The sequence below is a fragment of the Oratosquilla oratoria genome, chromosome 4 (assembly GCF_046742065.1).
Source record: "Oratosquilla oratoria isolate Oo_2021 chromosome 4, ASM4674206v1, whole genome shotgun sequence".
NCBI classification, from domain to species: domain Eukaryota; kingdom Metazoa; phylum Arthropoda; class Malacostraca; order Stomatopoda; family Squillidae; genus Oratosquilla; species Oratosquilla oratoria.
The window spans coordinates 58342232-58347163 of NC_134780.1; the positions used below are offsets into that span (position 1 = coordinate 58342232).

The 4932-nt window shown below is 42.8% G+C and overlaps 3 non-coding genes across 3 annotated transcripts; 2 read left to right on the forward strand and 1 right to left on the reverse strand.

The window, feature by feature from the left end:
• Positions 1-953: 953 nt before the first annotated feature.
• Positions 954-1027, reverse strand: TRNAN-GUU (transfer RNA asparagine (anticodon GUU)). Its single transcript has one exon. It is a non-coding gene; the product is annotated as a tRNA-Asn (tRNA).
• Positions 1028-2597: 1570 nt separating this feature from the next.
• On the forward strand, positions 2598-2671 carry TRNAI-GAU (transfer RNA isoleucine (anticodon GAU)). Its single transcript has one exon. It is a non-coding gene; the product is annotated as a tRNA-Ile (tRNA).
• A 1878-nt stretch (positions 2672-4549) lies between these two features.
• On the forward strand, positions 4550-4623 carry TRNAN-GUU (transfer RNA asparagine (anticodon GUU)). The gene has a single exon. It is a non-coding gene; the product is annotated as a tRNA-Asn (tRNA).
• The last annotated feature ends 309 nt before the right edge of the window (positions 4624-4932 follow it).

Consider the following 4932-nt stretch of genomic DNA (forward strand, 5'->3'; position numbering starts at 1 on the left):
TTGTCGTCGTTGTTGTTGTTGTTGTTATTATTATTGTTATTGTTATTATTGTTATTGTTATTATTATTATCATTATCATTATTATCGTTATTATTATTATTATTATTATTATTATTATTATTAATCATTATTATCACTATCATTATTAGTTATTTATTCTATCTTTTAATTGTTTTATTTTGTTTTTTCAATTTGATTTTTTCTTATCATTGCTGTGAAATGCCACTGACTTATCTACAGCTCTGTTGGGGTCTTAATTTTTCAGGTAACAAATTACCTAAAACTAATACACCTTGGCCCCTTTATTCCAATACATTCACAAATGTTTCATCCATTGAATAGCTCTGTGATGGCCCTCCATCCCTTCCTCCTTCCATTAAAAATAATTTCTTATTCTTAGCTACAATTATAACTCTTGTCAAGATCTCCCTATAGAAAAATTGCTATCTCAATTTTTTAATATATGCATTATCTTTGCCACCTATTTTCAGACTAGAGAAGGAGTTGCCACAGCTGAATAAAATCGTTTGACGGCACGGATAATGAGCCTTTCAAGTCTCTTTCGCTAGTGAAAGGATGATCTAATTACCCAAAAGACTTGGTAGTTAGTAATTAGTCTAGTTAGAACCGAACTTCATGAAATGTATGAAATGCCTGTGGGAGAAGTTTCCGTTAGGATATTCTTAAGGAGTTATCACATTGGGGTATTTTTCCTTCAACATCCTACCTCCAACCTCCATTTGAATAATTAGAATATGACTCCTCTGAGAACACTTTCAACAGTATTCTAATTTACATTCGTCTACAAAGCTGAATGGAATAATCAAGCGTTAGTAACAATAAATTCCATCTTGGTATTGAAAGGGCTTTGCCTGTGTGACGTCAGTGCTTCGTGAGGATGAAGACACCGATGACGTCACTTGACCAGGGATGGATGACCTTTACAAAAGCTCCGCCCCCGGGTGGGCTCGAACCACCAACCTTTCGGTTAACAGCCGAACGCGCTAACCGATTGCGCCACGGAGGCTTCTAGTGGGAAAGAAAAGTATTATGGATTTCCTTTGATTACTTCTGTTGCTGGAGTGATGATTCTTGAACTGAATGGAATCGGTAGATGGCAGAAAGAGGTGGGGGGGATCGGGGGAACTGACCCCAGGTCACGGAAAAAAAGGATTAGTCTTTGTGGGTTACTTGCTAGGGTAGGATGGGGGTGGGGTGTGTTAATTAAAGTCAAGTAGGGACAGGCAGGGGAAATTATACAGCATTCGTGTGATATAAATGACTGTTGTGGTTTCATTTCTTTATTCTTCTTAATACGTCGCACCTTGAAGGCTGCATACTTTTAATACTCTTGACAAACTACCTAGGATTGTCTCTTTTACCAAGTGATTTATTGTCGGTATTTCACCTAAGATGTATATTTTTTCATTGGTCGTTGAAGGACTTGATAAAAGAAAAGTAATAATGTACTGTACATGTTCGCACAGCACCACTACCGGAAAGAAGAAAGAAGGAAAGAGAAGAAAAAAAATCAATGCTTGGTATGGAGAAATGTCACAAAATTTCCTGGAAAGGCAAAGAAAGGAGTGGAAGACATTAAGCACGGAAGAGGTGGCATTGTTAACAAGGAAATGATGGGAGAAGAAGTTGTGTGATGAGAGAATGGAAAGGGAGAGGATAAGAGTGAATGAATGAAGGAAGAAATACGATAGATAGGGGAGGGCTTCATGGGGGAAAGGTCACGCACACACAAACACACACACACACACACACACACACACACACACACACACACACACACACACACACACACACACACACACACACATACACACACACATCTGCAGATTCATATATGTTCATAGGTATGAGTATACGTATATGTTACAATCATTCATATAGATGTGTGTGAGTGTTTGTATGTGTTTGAGGTATGTCAGTACAGTTTGGTAAAGAAAAGGCGGTGCGGCGAGGACATTGGTTTAGATCATCCACATCCGCTGGGTTAGATATTGCTGAAGCCTGACCTTTGGAGAATGAAAAAAGCTGATTCCGAATAGATATACTGTGTATGCCTGCGCTGTATTGACCTAATTGTAATATAAAGGATTGGAGCAATGCTCGTAGGCTCTCGTCTCTTTTTGTCTTTGCTCCCTTTCATTTTGTACACACGGATGGTTTTGTTTTCGTTTTTAGGTTTATTTGTGCGTCGTGCACGTGTGCGTGCGGGTGGACCTGCTCTAGGTGATCAGGGCGAACAATGGATATCGTGCAGAGACTTACAGTGACGTCATCTCTCTTCCTCCCTCTCTCGTCCTCACTATTTCCTTTTCTCTCTCTCTGTCTCTCTCTCTCTCTCTCTCTCGCTCTCGCTCGCTCTCTCTCTCTCTCTCTCTCTCTACTTCCTTCTCCTTCTCTCGTCTTCGCTACCCCCTTCTCTCTCTCCCTCTCTCTCTCTCTGGGGTATGTTGGGGATGGAATGGGTGGGAGTGGTTTGCTTTTGTTTTTTGACTACCTCCCTTGTGAGGGGGAAAAAACCTTTGGTATATGTACGTACATCTGTGTTTATTTAGGGCGTACCTCCCTCTATTTAACGTGGCCCGTTAGCTCAGTTGGTTAGAGCGCCGTGCTGATAACGCGGAGGTCGTGGGTTCGACCCCCATGCGGGCCAGGTAATTTTAGATCCTAAAATAGGAATAGATTTGACGTAAACATAAATAGAAGGAGTTAGACAAGACAAAAAACATATGTTGTGGCGATGCGGATCGATGTAGTATATAGCGAACATGTTGTCAAGACTATTACTTAATCGGGTGCCGAATTTTTATTTTTGATAAGCAACACAACTGTGTCGTCTCGAATCACCAACCTCTCGGTTAACAGCCGTGTGTATGTATATCAAGCCATTGTACGAGTAATTCATTGTTTCCTAAGTTCCTGTACCGGGACATGCCCTTTTCTTCTGGCAGCCGCAAGATGATATGATTTACCTGTTTCACCACTGCCCCTCGCGCTTGGTAGCAAAGGTGTTGATTGAGATTCCACTCTGAAATTGGGGCTGCGAGTTGCTGCTTTCAAACCATTCATTGCCGGAAGCATCTGAAAAGGTTTATTTTGGTCGCCGCCGGGGAATTTTAATTTTGCCGATGAGTCTTGGCAGTCACACAGGGGAAAGCAAAATTTATCGCTTTTACTTTAGATGTATAGGCTGCACGTCAGGTAGCAGTCACAGATAGCCATTACATTCAAACTCTAATTCACATTGTGTAATAGAGGATACCAACGCGTCACAAGGAACAGGTGTGACTCAATTTTCAAAGTAGGATTCTTAACTGTGTGAACTTGCCAGGTTACTTTAGATGTATAGGCTGCACGTCAGGTAGCAGTCACAGATAGCCATTACATTCAAACTCTAATTCACATTGTGTAATAGAGGATACCAACGCGTCACAAGGAACAGGTGTGACACCAGTTTCAAAGTAGGATTCTTAACTGTGTGAACTTGCCAGGTTAAGGCTAATTGCCCTTCTGCTTGTACTGTGTTACCCAGTACCTTCTGCCGCATAGATTGTCAGGGACAAAACTGCCATTCCCACTTAGTCTTCCGCCTGTGAGGAGTGTGTGTTGGACACCCTGATGAAAAAACAACTAAACAAATTCTAGCACTTCATGTTCGTTTCAACTTAGGTTACTTACAGTATGTTTTGATCTCAAGAATGCGTAAGATTCTGTATATCGAGGTGTTTTTGGAGTTGTAGATCTATGGGATTCCTACGAGGATTATTGGTTGGGTGCCTGGTCTTTACATTTGGACAGAGAACACTATGAGGTGTGGAGGAAGCGTCTTAGGCATCTTTACTGTTAGTTTAGGAGGTAGGCAAGGTGCGTCCCTGCTCCGACACTTTCCAACACCTACATGGAATGGGTATTGGACATTATTGTTAATCAGTGTCATAGAGGAGTATCCGCTGGCAACACTCAGGTCACCGACGTTGTCTTTGTTGATGATCCTTTCCTTCTGCGGACTCTTTGGAGGTCATTGTACAATGAAGCGAGACATTTGGGCCTCCTGAACTTAGGCTATGGTCCAAGTGTTGGGGGCTTGCTGAGTCAGTTCAGTCAGACGATGCTTGTAGCGTGGAAATTAAGGTCTTGGAAAAACTTCACATACCAAAGTAGTGTGGTGCGTGACTGTGAGTCATACCAGGAATTCCTGCGAAGGATTGGCATTGCCCATGGTGGTATAGACGCGGTCAATGGCGTTGATTTCATTCCTCAAGAGACAACTCTCAGTGGAAACAAAGAAGATTCACACAAAACTCACGGCTGTTACAAGTTCACCAATTCTACCGAGAGGTGTTTGGAATAATAGTTGGAGCTTTCTTGGGGAAATCGTGGAGAATGGTGTAGGTGCGCGATTGAACCAACGCATCCTACCCACCTCCACCCCCCGAGTATAGTCCACATATCACGATGGTAATAAACTACTATCGTATTAAGATTTTTGTCTAATGTTTCATAAACTGAAAAGCACCTGATCGTAGGATGTGCCTCCGTGGCGCAATCGGTTAGCGCGTTCGGCTGTTAACCGAAAGGTTGGTGGTTCGAGCCCACCCGGGGGCGAAGCTTTTGTTATGAAATTAAGACGAATATAAGATAAGAGAGACTTCCCTACACTGGGCCATTCGCTTCGTGACGTCAGAGATGGCAAAGCAGACGTCGTCGGTAGACCTGCGCGCGGCGCCGAAACAGCGAAGCGACTGGAGGACCGTTGTTTCTGGGAAATAAAGACTAACTCCACTCCTGAAGAAAGAAGATGCAGTCATTGCAGCCACCCCGAAGCCACCCTGAACCACTACCTCAAGCATTGCCCCGCAACTGCTTTTCTGAGGAGAGGGCCTCCGACAACATCTGAGGGTCTTGTGCGTCGCC